The sequence below is a fragment of the Haliotis asinina genome, chromosome 6 (genome assembly GCF_037392515.1).
Source record: "Haliotis asinina isolate JCU_RB_2024 chromosome 6, JCU_Hal_asi_v2, whole genome shotgun sequence".
Taxonomy (NCBI): Eukaryota; Metazoa; Mollusca; class Gastropoda; order Lepetellida; family Haliotidae; genus Haliotis; species Haliotis asinina.
Genome location: NC_090285.1, coordinates 2,197,276 through 2,210,073, shown reverse-complemented (window position 1 = coordinate 2,210,073; position 12,798 = coordinate 2,197,276). Strand labels below are relative to the sequence as shown.

The 12,798-nt window shown below is 45.6% G+C and overlaps 16 non-coding genes across 16 annotated transcripts; 8 read left to right on the top strand and 8 right to left on the bottom strand.

Annotated features, from left to right (window-relative positions):
* Positions 1-222: 222 nt before the first annotated feature.
* On the top strand, positions 223-294 carry Trnag-ucc (transfer RNA glycine (anticodon UCC)). Its single transcript has one exon. It is a non-coding gene; the product is annotated as a tRNA-Gly (tRNA).
* Positions 295-778: 484 nt separating this feature from the next.
* On the bottom strand, positions 779-849 carry Trnag-gcc (transfer RNA glycine (anticodon GCC)). The gene has a single exon. It is a non-coding gene; the product is annotated as a tRNA-Gly (tRNA).
* Positions 850-1,166: 317 nt separating this feature from the next.
* Positions 1,167-1,238, top strand: Trnag-ucc (transfer RNA glycine (anticodon UCC)). Its single transcript has one exon. It is a non-coding gene; the product is annotated as a tRNA-Gly (tRNA).
* Positions 1,239-1,722: 484 nt separating this feature from the next.
* On the bottom strand, positions 1,723-1,793 carry Trnag-gcc (transfer RNA glycine (anticodon GCC)). Its single transcript has one exon. It is a non-coding gene; the product is annotated as a tRNA-Gly (tRNA).
* A 317-nt stretch (positions 1,794-2,110) lies between these two features.
* Trnag-ucc (transfer RNA glycine (anticodon UCC)) lies at positions 2,111-2,182 on the top strand. Its single transcript has one exon. It is a non-coding gene; the product is annotated as a tRNA-Gly (tRNA).
* Positions 2,183-2,667: 485 nt separating this feature from the next.
* Positions 2,668-2,738, bottom strand: Trnag-gcc (transfer RNA glycine (anticodon GCC)). The gene has a single exon. It is a non-coding gene; the product is annotated as a tRNA-Gly (tRNA).
* Positions 2,739-3,055: 317 nt separating this feature from the next.
* On the top strand, positions 3,056-3,127 carry Trnag-ucc (transfer RNA glycine (anticodon UCC)). The gene has a single exon. It is a non-coding gene; the product is annotated as a tRNA-Gly (tRNA).
* Positions 3,128-3,612: 485 nt separating this feature from the next.
* Trnag-gcc (transfer RNA glycine (anticodon GCC)) lies at positions 3,613-3,683 on the bottom strand. The gene has a single exon. It is a non-coding gene; the product is annotated as a tRNA-Gly (tRNA).
* Positions 3,684-4,000: 317 nt separating this feature from the next.
* On the top strand, positions 4,001-4,072 carry Trnag-ucc (transfer RNA glycine (anticodon UCC)). The gene has a single exon. It is a non-coding gene; the product is annotated as a tRNA-Gly (tRNA).
* A 485-nt stretch (positions 4,073-4,557) lies between these two features.
* Positions 4,558-4,628, bottom strand: Trnag-gcc (transfer RNA glycine (anticodon GCC)). The gene has a single exon. It is a non-coding gene; the product is annotated as a tRNA-Gly (tRNA).
* A 317-nt stretch (positions 4,629-4,945) lies between these two features.
* Trnag-ucc (transfer RNA glycine (anticodon UCC)) lies at positions 4,946-5,017 on the top strand. Its single transcript has one exon. It is a non-coding gene; the product is annotated as a tRNA-Gly (tRNA).
* A 477-nt stretch (positions 5,018-5,494) lies between these two features.
* Trnag-gcc (transfer RNA glycine (anticodon GCC)) lies at positions 5,495-5,565 on the bottom strand. The gene has a single exon. It is a non-coding gene; the product is annotated as a tRNA-Gly (tRNA).
* Positions 5,566-5,882: 317 nt separating this feature from the next.
* Positions 5,883-5,954, top strand: Trnag-ucc (transfer RNA glycine (anticodon UCC)). The gene has a single exon. It is a non-coding gene; the product is annotated as a tRNA-Gly (tRNA).
* Positions 5,955-6,431: 477 nt separating this feature from the next.
* Trnag-gcc (transfer RNA glycine (anticodon GCC)) lies at positions 6,432-6,502 on the bottom strand. Its single transcript has one exon. It is a non-coding gene; the product is annotated as a tRNA-Gly (tRNA).
* A 202-nt stretch (positions 6,503-6,704) lies between these two features.
* Trnag-gcc (transfer RNA glycine (anticodon GCC)) lies at positions 6,705-6,775 on the bottom strand. Its single transcript has one exon. It is a non-coding gene; the product is annotated as a tRNA-Gly (tRNA).
* A 317-nt stretch (positions 6,776-7,092) lies between these two features.
* Positions 7,093-7,164, top strand: Trnag-ucc (transfer RNA glycine (anticodon UCC)). Its single transcript has one exon. It is a non-coding gene; the product is annotated as a tRNA-Gly (tRNA).
* The last annotated feature ends 5,634 nt before the right edge of the window (positions 7,165-12,798 follow it).

The window sequence follows — 12,798 nt, the reverse complement described above, 5'->3', positions numbered from 1 at the left end:
CATATGGATGCAAATGCAGTGTACTCTTCATTTATATACAATTTGTTATCAGTGCTTCGTAGATTGTAGACCCTCGTTGCATAAGACAGAAATACATTTCAAAAGCCCAATTTCATTCAGTTTGTGACGTAAGCCGTCTCATTTAGTGGCGTGCCTCGAGGCGTGGCCAATCAATCAGCAAATTTCATTAAGATGCCTATTCAACAAAGCTTAGCATGGTCAGCGTCGGTGGTGTAAAGGTTAGCATGGTTGCCTTCCAAGCAGTCGATCCGGGTTCGATTCCCGGCCGACGCATCTTTTTACTCCTGCAGGAACATGGCTGGAGAAACGTCGAGTTCATCTGTGACTGAAGAAAGTACAAATGACATACTCCATGACTATACATCATGTTGATATGTATAATTTGCTGTGGACACTTTCTGTTATCTCAGCCATGCTGTGAAGTGACATATTGTGTGTAATCCAACGTAGAACTGACGGTATTACTGCTTCATTGACAGCCTGACACCGATTGTTGTGGGACAATGCTGAAAGCTGCACAACGTTCCGTCCTTACATCGACTTCAAATGGAGTCATGTAAATGGACACGTTCTCTCATTCCAACCTTCTGATATCTATAGAAAGACTCACCTGTGACCTCACAATGGCCTGACGTCACAGAAACGTGACATCACTGACAACAATCACATTGCGTCACAGACTAGGTGTTCTTACCAGGAGACAAGCGTTTGGAGGCCGCTTTTTCAACCCCTAGAGGCGCAAAAAAACAAAAGAGTGTGCATCGACCGGGAATCGAACCCGGGTCACCCGCGTGGCAGGCGAGTATTCTACCACTAGACCACCGATGCTTCACACTAACTGTGCCTTTTCTTAGCTTCCCATTCTTAAGTTAAAGAAGACAGCTGGCAAGGAGGAAGTGTTCAGCTGACGTGTCCATTTACTCCATATGGATGCAAATGCAGTGTACTCTTCATTTATATACAATTTGTTATCAGTGCTTCGTAGATTGTAGACCCTCGTTGCATAAGACAGAAATACATTTCAAAAGCCCAATTTCATTCAGTTTGTGACGTAAGCCGTCTCATTTAGTGGCGTGCCTCGAGGCGTGGCCAATCAATCAGCAAATTTCATTAAGATGCCTATTCAACAAAGCTTGGCATGGTCAGCGTCGGTGGTGTAAAGGTTAGCATGGTTGCCTTCCAAGCAGTCGATCCGGGTTCGATTCCCGGCCGACGCATCTTTTTACTCCTGCAGGAACATAGGTGGAGAAACGTCGAGTTCATCTGTGACTGAAGAAAGTACAAATGACATACTCCATGACTATACATCATGTTGATATGTATAATTTGCTGTGGACACTTTCTGTTATCTCAGCCATGCTGTGAAGTGAAATATTGTGTGTAATCCAACGTAGAACTGACGGTATTACTGCTTCATTGACAGCCTGACACCGATTGGTGTGGGACAATGCTGAAAGCTGCACAACGTTCCGTCCTTACATCGACTTCAAATGGAGTCATGTAAATGGACACGTTCTCTCATTCCAACCTTCTGATATCTATAGAAAGACTCACCTGTGACCTCACAATGGCCTGACGTCACAGAAACGTGACATCACTGACAACAATCACATTGCGTCACAGACTAGGTGTTCTTACCAGGAGACAAGCGTTTGGAGGCCGCTTTTTCAACCCCTAGAGGCGCAAAAAAACAAAAGAGTGTGCATCGACCGGGAATCGAACCCGGGTCACCCGCGTGGCAGGCGAGTATTCTACCACTAGACCACCGATGCTTCACACTAACTGTGCCTTTTCTTAGCTTCCCATTCTTAAGTTAAAGAAGACAGCTGGCAAGGAGGAAGTGTTCAGCTGACGTGTCCATTTACTCCATATGGATGCAAATGCAGTGTCCTCTTCATTTATATACAATTTGTTATCAGTGCTTCGTAGATTGTAGACCCTCGTTGCATAAGACAGAAATTCATTTCAAAAGCCCAATTTCATTCAGTTTGTGATGTAAGCCGTCTCATTTAGTGGCGTGCCTCGAGGCGTGGCCAATCAATCAGCAAATTTCATTAAGATGCCTATTCAACAAAGCTTAGCATGGTCAGCGTCGGTGGTGTAAAGGTTAGCATGGTTGCCTTCCAAGCAGTCGATCCGGGTTCGATTCCCGGCCGACGCATCTTTTTACTCCTGCAGGAACATAGGTGGAGAAACGTCGAGTTTATCTGTGACTGAAGAAAGTACAAATGACATACTCCATGACTATACATCATGTTGATATGTATAATTTGCTGTGGACACTTTCTGTTATCTCAGCCATGCTGTGAAGTGAAATATTGTGTGTAATCCAACGTAGAACTGACGGTTTTACTGCTTCATTGACAGCCTGACACCGATTGGTGTGGGACAATGCTAAAAGCTGCACAACGTTCCGTCCTTACATCGACTTCAAATGGAGTCATGTAAATGGACACGTTCTCTCATTCCAACCTTCTGATATCTATAGAAAGACTCACCTGTGACCTCACAATGGCCTGACGTCACAGAAACGTGACATCACTGACAACAATCACATTGCGTCACAGACTAGATGTTCTTACCAGGAGACAAGCGTTTGGAGGCCGCTTTTTCAACCCCTAGAGGCGCAAAAAAAACAAGAGAGTGTGCATCGACCGGGAATCGAACCCGGGTCACCCGCGTGGCAGGCGAGTATTCTACCACTAGACCACCGATGCTTCGCACTAACTGTGCCTTTTCTTAGCTTCCCATTCTTAAGTTAAAGAAGACAGCTGGCAAGGAGGAAGTGTTCAGCTGACGTGTCCATTTACTCCATATGGATGCAAATGCAGTGTCCTCTTCATTTATATACAATTTGTTATCAGTGCTTCGTAGATTGTAGACCCTCGTTGCATAAGACAGAAATTCATTTCAAAAGCCCAGTTTCATTCAGTTTGTGATGTAAGCCGTCTCATTTAGTGGCGTGCCTCGAGGCGTGGCCAATCAATCAGCAAATTTCATTAAGATGCCTATTCAACAAAGCTTAGCATGGTCAGCGTCGGTGGTGTAAAGGTTAGCATGGTTGCCTTCCAAGCAGTCGATCCGGGTTCGATTCCCGGCCGACGCATCTTTTTACTCCTGCAGGAACATAGGTGGAGAAACGTCGAGTTTATCTGTGACTGAAGAAAGTACAAATGACATACTCCATGACTATACATCATGTTGATATGTATAATTTGCTGTGGACACTTTCTGTTATCTCAGCCATGCTGTGAAGTGAAATATTGTGTGTAATCCAACGTAGAACTGACGGTTTTACTGCTTCATTGACAGCCTGACACCGATTGGTGTGGGACAATGCTAAAAGCTGCACAACGTTCCGTCCTTACATCGACTTCAAATGGAGTCATGTAAATGGACACGTTCTCTCATTCCAACCTTCTGATATCTATAGAAAGACTCACCTGTGACCTCACAATGGCCTGACGTCACAGAAACGTGACATCACTGACAACAATCACATTGCGTCACAGACTAGATGTTCTTACCAGGAGACAAGCGTTTGGAGGCCGCTTTTTCAACCCCTAGAGGCGCAAAAAAAACCAAAGAGTGTGCATCGACCGGGAATCGAACCCGGGTCACCCGCGTGGCAGGCGAGTATTCTACCACTAGACCACCGATGCTTCACACTAACTGTGCCTTTTCTTAGCTTCCCATTCTTAAGTTAAAGAAGACAGCTGGCAAGGAGGAAGTGTTCAGCTGACGTGTCCATTTACTCCATATGGATGCAAATGCAGTGTCCTCTTCATTTCAATACAATTTGTTATCACTGCTTCGTAGATTGTAGACCCTCGTTGCATAAGACAGAAATACATTTCAAAAGCCCAATTTCATTCAGTTTGTGACGTAAGCCGTCTCATTTAGTGGCGTGCCTCGAGGCGTGGCCAATCAATCAGCAAATTTCATTAAGATGCCTATTCAACAAAGCTTAGCATGGTCAGCGTCGGTGGTGTAAAGGTTAGCATGGTTGCCTTCCAAGCAGTCGATCCGGGTTCGATTCCCGGCCGACGCATCTTTTTACTCCTGTAGGAACATAGGTGGAGAAACGTCGAGTTCATCTGTGACTGAAGAAAGTACAAATGACATACTCCATGACTATACATCATGTTGATATGTATAATTTGCTGTGGACACTTTCTGTTATCTCAGCCATGCTGTGAAGTGAAATATTGTGTGTAATCCAACGTAGAACTGACGGTATTACTGCTTCATTGACAGCCTGACACCGATTGGTGTGGGACAATGCTGAAAGCTGCACAACGTTCCGTCCTTACATCGACTTCAAATGGAGTCATGTAAATGGACACGTTCTCTCATTCCAACCTTCTGATATCTATAGAAAGACTCACCTGTGACCTCACAATGTCCTGACGTCACAGAAACGTGACATCACTGACAACAATCACATTGCGTCACAGACTAGATGTTCTTACCAGGAGACAAGCGTTTGGAGGCCGCTTTTTCAACCCCTAGAGGCGCAAAAAAAACAAAAGAGTGTGCATCGACCGGGAATCGAACCCGGGTCACCCGCGTGGCAGGCGAGTATTCTACCACTAGACCACCGATGCTTCACACTAACTGTGCCTTTTCTTAGCTTCCCATTCTTAAGTTAAAGAAGACAGCTGGCAAGGAGGAAGTGTTCAGTTGACGTGTCCATTTACTCCATATGGATGCAAATGCAGTGTCCTCTTCATTTAAATACAATTTGTTATCAGTGCTTCGTAGATTGTAGACCCTCGTTGCATAAGACAGAAATACATTTCCAAAGCCCAATTTCATTCAGTTTGTGACGTAAGCCGTCTCGTTTAGTGGCGTGCCTCGAAGCGTGGCCAATCAATCAGCAAATTTCATTAAGATGCCTATTCAACAAAGCTTAGCATGGTCAGCGTCGGTGGTGTAAAGGTTAGCATGGTTGCCTTCCAAGCAGTCGATCCGGGTTCGATTCCCGGCCGACGCAACTTTTTATTCCTGCAGGAACATAGCTAGAGAAACGTCGAGTTCATCTCTGACTGAAGAAAGTACAAATGAATTACTCCATGACTATACATCATGTTGATATATATAATTTGCTGTGGACACTTTCTGTTATCTCAGCCATGCTGTGAAGTGAAATATTGTGTGTAATCCAACGTAGAACTGACGGTATTACTGCTTCATTGACAGCCTGACACCGATTGCTGTGGGACAATGCTAAAAGCTGCACAACATTCCGTCCTTACATCAACTTCAATGTAAATGGACACGTTCTCTCATTCCAACGTTCTGATATATATAGAAAGACTCACCTGTGACCTCACAATGTCCTGACGTCACAGAAACGTGACATCACTGACAACAATCACATTGCGTCACAGACTAGGTGTTCTTACCAGGAGACACGCGTTTGGAGGCCTCTTTTTCAACCCCCAGAGGCGCAAAAAAAACCAAAAGAGTGTGCATCGACCGGGAATCGAACCCGGGTCACCCGCGTGGCAGGCGAGTATTCTACCACTAGACCACCGATGCTTCACACTAACAGTGCCTTTTCTTAGCTTCTCATTCTTAAGTTAAAGAAGACAGCTGGCAAGGAGGAAGTGTTCAGTTGACGTGTCCATTTACTCCATATGGATGCAAATGCAGTGTCCTCTTCATTTAAATACAATTTGTTATCAGTGCTTCGTAGATTGTAGACCCTCGTTGCATAAGACAGAAATACATTTCCAAAGCCCAATTTCATTCAGTTTGTGACGTAAGCCGTCTCGTTTAGTGGCGTGCCTCGAAGCGTGGCCAATCAATCAGCAAATTTCATTAAGATGCCTATTCAACAAAGCTTAGCATGGTCAGCGTCGGTGGTGTAAAGGTTAGCATGGTTGCCTTCCAAGCAGTCGATCCGGGTTCGATTCCCGGCCGACGCAACTTTTTATTCCTGCAGGAACATAGCTAGAGAAACGTCGAGTTCATCTCTGACTGAAGAAAGTACAAATGAATTACTCCATGACTATACATCATGTTGATATATATAATTTGCTGTGGACACTTTCTGTTATCTCAGCCATGCTGTGAAGTGAAATATTGTGTGTAATCCAACGTAGAACTGACGGTATTACTGCTTCATTGACAGCCTGACACCGATTGCTGTGGGACAATGCTAAAAGCTGCACAACATTCCGTCCTTACATCAACTTCAATGTAAATGGACACGTTCTCTCATTCCAACGTTCTGATATATATAGAAAGACTCACCTGTGACCTCACAATGTCCTGACGTCACAGAAACGTGACATCACTGACAACAATCACATTGCGTCACAGACTAGGTGTTCTTACCAGGAGACACGCGTTTGGAGGCCTCTTTTTCAACCCCCAGAGGCGCAAAAAAAACCAAAAGAGTGTGCATCGACCGGGAATCGAACCCGGGTCACCCGCGTGGCAGGCGAGTATTCTACCACTAGACCACCGATGCTTCACACTAACAGTGCCTTTTCTTAGCTTCTCATTCTTAAGTTAAAGAAGACAGCTGGCAAGGAGGAAGTGTTCAGTTGACAGAAACGTGACATCACTGACAACAATCACATTGCGTCACAGACTAGGTGTTCTTTCCAGGAGACACGCGTTTGGAGGCCTCTTTTTCAACCCCCAGAGGCGCAAAAAAAACCAAAAGAGTGTGCATCGACCGGGAATCGAACCCGGGTGACCCGCGTGGCAGGCGAGTATTCTACCACTAGACCACCGATGCTTCACACTAACAGGGCCTTTTCTTAGCTTCTCATTCTTAAGTTAAAGAAGACAGCTGGCAAGGAGGAAGTGTTCAGTTGACGTGTCCATTTACTCCATATGGATGCAAATGCAGTGTCCTCTTCATTTAAATACAATTTGTTATCAGTGCTTCGTAGATTGTAGACCCTCGTTGCATAAGACAGAAATACATTTCCAAAGCCCAATTTCATTCAGTTTGTGACGTAAGCCGTCTCGTTTAGTGGCGTGCCTCGAAGCGTGGCCAATCAATCAGCAAATTTCATTAAGATGCCTATTCAACAAAGCTTAGCATGGTCAGCGTCGGTGGTGTAAAGGTTAGCATGGTTGCCTTCCAAGCAGTCGATCCGGGTTCGATTCCCGGCCGACGCAACTTTTTATTCCTGCAGGAACATAGCTAGAGAAACGTCGAGTTCATCTCTGACTGAAGAAAGTACAAATGAATTACTCCATGACTATACATCATGTTGATATATATAATTTGCTGTGGACACTTTCTGTTATCTCAGCCATGCTGTGAAGTGAAATATTGTGTGTAATCCAACGTAGAACTGACGGTATTACTGCTTCATTGACAGCCTGACACCGATTGCTGTGGGACAATGCTAAAAGCTGCACAACATTCCGTCCTTACATCAACTTCAAATGGAGTCATGTAAATGGACACGAGTAGTATAGGGAATGACAGTTCTGGCTCACTTTCAAGAAATGTCTCTACAAAGCCTTATTTACTAAATAATTCTTTGGTTGGGCCCTTAGCTCTTGCTACTATTACCCCTACTACAAAAAAGTTGGCGGTAATTACTGTGCCTTGGTAGGAGGTAACACTGTGCCGTACGGTACGATCAATAATTCTTCTCTTACAAACCCCCTACCCGGCCCATCCCTCAAGTAGTACAAGTTAGGTTCGTCGGCTTTCATATCCACTTTATCTATGTTGTAAGTTTTGACTGACCATATAGGATCGGTGGCTCGCTTACGGCTATCGCCCTCGTGTTCCCCTGGCTGGTATAGATACCTCACTAGGGCCCTATCTGGTATCTGTTTCTCCTTCCCACGCAATGGAGCGGCCGACTCTGCAACTATTGATTTTAGTTTGATAGCGTCTGCCGGTTTCTTACCGGTGAGACGGGTGACTTCATGGTTGATTGCCGACACCACCTTGGGTAACCTCGTGACCCATTCAGTCGATCGTTTTCCAGGGGTGGCCATCTCCCTAGCATACTGATAGCCGAACAAGCGCTCAGCCAAAGTCCTATTAAATCTCTCAACTATGGCTTGGCTGCGATGGGCTCCGGCCGTGCCACGCCTGACCTTTGTATCGTGTTTGGCTAGCAGTTGTGACACGGCACCCATGAACTCCCATCCGGGGTCAACTTGCAGCTCTGTTGGCCACGTCAATGGGCTGCGTTTGTATATGCGTTCGAATCCTCTGGCTACCTGGGCCGAATCTTTCGTGGTCAAGGGTTCGGCTTCCTTGTAACGACTGGCTATATCAACTACGGTTAAGGCATACTTGTACCTCTTGTCGTGGGGTAGGAACAGTAGGTCTGCCTGGTGAACGCTATTAGGTATGTTAATACCGAACCTCCTTCTAGGCACGTAGCGTGGTGCCGGCAAATAGATCTGCCACAGGGCTTGTTTTTCAAGCCACGCTTTGGCTTCCTCCGGGGGTACTCGCGCTATTTTAGCTAGCTTATCTACTGCGCTAGCTCCTTTCCAGTACCCACGCGGGCTGTAGTAAATAGCCTCAAATTTTTTCATGTCCATACGCATATGTGTTTATACCATCAATAGCTATCCAACGTTTCGTGTCCATAGGCGACAGGGACGTCTTGTTTATAGTCAGTCCGTATATCTTATGCCCATCACTTCTAAGTGTGTTCATTTTATGTCTAAAGGTACGGGTCTTGAACAGGGCTTCCTTGAATCTGGCGTGTTTGATGTGTTGTTTCACCACATACTTCTTAACCCCCTTAGCCTTCCGGATCTCACTATTGTCGGCTTTCAGTATGGAGTACATCTTAGGTCTCAAACCTATGTACTCGGCTATGGGCGTGCCAGCACACTCGTCCTTCATCTTACCTAGGACCTTTTTATTTACCGTGCTGTGTAGGGTATGGGTCTTAGGGTAATCGCTGGTGTCGTATAAATCAAGGTGTTTTTTCATGTCCTCGTACACGTCCTCGGTTCGAACCTCCATCAGCAGGGAATCCGTGTCAGTGTACAGCACTTCACAACTGTCGCCGTACTGTTTCTTGAGCTCGTTGTAGTAAAAGTCGTACATCAGGTGTTTGGATAAATCGAGGATGCTCATCCCCACGTAAACAGGCCGGTTGAATTTTATGTGGCTTTTCTTCATGTGTAGGGCAACCAGGTTTTCTGTGAATATCTTACTACGGTTGAATGCCGGACTGGCTATCAATTTCCTGAGCTTGTCTTCCTCACTAGATCTAACCAGCTTCACGGTTACGCGTTTCCTCAGGTTTTCCATAGTCTTACCAAACACCGAGTTATTCATGAGCTTGTAGAGATTTTTCTCAAAATCACTGGTGGCTTTTTTTCGTAGGTCTGTGTTCATTCTGATGTAGGGCTCCATCCATGGACTCTGGTCGAACATGAGCACCCTGTGTATTTTGGTCAGCCTCATACCCAACGACAGGTACAGCTGTAGGTTGCGATAGTGAACGATGTACTTGGTCTTATTCATTAAGTTAGGCACGAGTTTTTCAACGTCTGTCACACACCCACCTGACAAGTTATGTTGGTACTCAGACATCCAGTCTGGGTTAACCCTCATACGTTCGGGTGCAAGGGGATAGCTGTTGTGCGATGTGTGTAATTCCTTGGGATACTCTAAGTCAACTTCGAGGATATACCCTTTGTTCGAATCTGGTGCAACCTCTATAACATCAACGTGGGGTACCCATTCGAATCCCCCTGTAGGTAGATACTGGCTCATGGCCCAGCCGTACAGGTTGTTTGCGTCGAGGTATAGAATGTGATTGGTTGGTTTGTTAGGATCGTAACCTTTCACGTATTGATTATTTGCTTTCGCGTATCGTTTGGATGCCATGGAAATCCCACCTCGCAAGCCTTTCTCAATGAATAGGTGCATGTCGTAATCTGTGAGCAATTCCAAATTAACTCCGGTCTTTTTAAGCAAGGCGTCCCACGACAGACCTGGGCTGGTGTAATACCATGCGGGGTCGAGTCTATACTGCTTTAAACAGGTCCGCCTGAACGTTTCAAACACGTCGGCTAACAGCAGTACATCTGTCCTCAAGTACAGGTCGTGATAATCACCCAGGTTCTTACAACCCAGTTTATTCCATACGTTAGTCGCGTGCGAGTAATCATCTCGTGAGACGGACGCCTCATTCAGCTTGCTATAAAAGCAGTCAATAGGGGGTAGTCTGGTCTCGGTGAACTTGTCCCAACTATCCATGTACTCATAGGGGTACACACCCTTCCTCATAAGCAGGGGTCTAGTCTCGGCGTCTGTGTATCGATCGGTGATAGGGAAGGTATTGTTGGCCTTGACCAGACTGTCGAGTGACGACAGGAGGAACTGAAACGAGTCAATGAACCTAAGTCTGTTTAAGCTGAAGGAGATGTATCTCTCCATGTTGTTGGGGATGCACGTTATATTACCATCGATTTTCGCGATGGCCTGCATGATCAAGTGTGAGTCGTACCCTCTCAAGTTGTGAAAGACAACGGGGATGTTTATTGTCTTAGGGTTGATTTTAAGCTTGAGGTTGCACGCGTTGTGAGCGGCGCCTCTATACTTACCAGTTATGTGGCAGTGATCTCTCACCGAATCACCGTTAAGTGGTGAGTCGCACACGTGACAGTTAGTGCTACTAGCGTGGGCTAGCCTGTCGGCTCGGGTCATACGCATGGGAGCGATTCTATACAATGCATTCCTAATAATTTTTTCTTCCTCCTGCAAACACTTTAGAAACCTTTCAGCCGCGTCAGGGCCCCTATACACTACCGGAGCTTTCGTTTCCCCGTCACAACGGACGACAATGTATCCAAACGAACAGGCTTTATGCTCTTGTGTCTTGTGGGTGAAGCTACCCCCACTAGGGGGTGTGGGGGAATCCCCACCCACAACTAAGGCTTCGAAGTCGGCGTATATAATATAAGGTACAGACATTTGGTTCTTGTGGTTACTGAATTTTAGGATATTTTCACCTTCCTTAGGCATGTCGACTCGTATGGCCGTCTGCCCCACACCTTGGCAATCATCCCGGTGGGATTCTAATAAATCAGCTCGACTGAAACCGTGTAGGCATCGTACACAAAAGTGTTTTTCCCCATCGTGTTTCGACTGGTCGTGCAACAACCGGCTGAGATGTTTTATCCACGTGTAGTGATACTTTTCACCTAGTTGGATCATGAATATATTGATAACTTGGCGATCCTTCACCGGGCTGACCCTGTGTACTATTGTTGTGTTACCTTCGTGCCCAAAGACATTTATAGCCAGATTATTCTGTTTTTCTACTTTAGTGATCTGGGATATGGGGGTGGGTTCATCTATACCATCCCAATTAAGCCCATCGTCTTGGGGATAACTAGAAAGCCTATCTGAATTCTTGCCAGCTGGAAATAAGGCTGACCTGATAGCTAACCTAAGGCAATTGTTTCCTCTATTCTTAACGTTTACTATGGCATGTTTGTTCCTATAGTAGGGAGGCAAGGCTAGGTATGACCCGCCTCTGAACGGCACGTAGTTAGCTATGTCTAGATAGACATTATCGATTTTATCTACAGCCCACCCGGACCCCAAGTGTGTATAGCGTTCTAGGTATTCTCGTATCTGCTGAAAACTTGTATCGATTGATGCGTCAATGGTCTCTGCATGTGTGACGACCTCTTGTTGACCTCGGAAGTAAGGCTGAACATACTCAGTGGCCCCTGTGGGGCCCCCAATCTGCTTATCGAGCGACATTTTCACTGTGATCTGAAACTTGATACTTCCTAGATTATTTAGTTCCTGGTTGACCTTATCAGCTATCAGAGGCTTGATATCTATAATGTCTATGTTTCTATCAACGTGCATGCGCCAACCTCTCAAATAGTTACCTACAGCGCGCTCAGTGCTCACGAACTGTAGGTCAATAGCTCTATTCTGCCGTAATAATTCTAAAAGCTGTGGTTTTCTCATAAGGGAATACCCGCCTAAACCCAAATCGTGTGCCTCGGCTTTCAGTTGTTTTACAGTGGGACGTGCTACGGGGGCATGTGATAACAATGCGGTTAACCCGGCTCTCCCCAGGTTTGAATAACCCGTGTGTCCAAGCTGTTTTGCTTGAGCTTTTAATTGTTTTACCGTAGGAGGGGCTTCTAAACCTAGTAATCTCAACAATGCTGACTTCCGCATTCTAGAATACCCGATCACACCTCTCTGTTTTGCGACCCGCTTGAGCTCGCTTACAGTAGACATCGTGTTTACACCTAAGAGAACTAATGTCTAATTGGTTCACAGTAAGGGGAGGTAACTCTTAAGTGGCTATCTTGAGCAGTCGCCTACGTTCTTTTATGTAGCCTTTTTTATTCTCGTAGATGAGTTGATGTCTGACTACGTTCGCTCCGTGAGCTTTACATAGACAGTAGTGCCCTTTAACCCCGATACCACACACAGAACACGTGTAGTTAGGACTTCCCATATGGAAACAACAGAACCCCTGATTCCTGCATTTCCTACCACAGGCCTCGGTCTTCCCCATAAGTATGTATTCGCATCGGTATGGAGCGGGTCTCATGTTTACTTATAAAGGTATTTTAGTTTAATTGCTTCGCAACCAACGCAGTAGCTGCTATACCCAACACTATGAAGCCCAGTTCACGATTCATTTGTCCCTTGGATGGTGTGTAGTACTGAGCGAGTGTGGGTTTATTGAGCGGTTCCAATTGTTTACCAGTTAGTAGATAGTATTCTTTCATTGCTTCATCGACATCGTAGAATGTTTTAATGGCATGGTTTTCACGCTT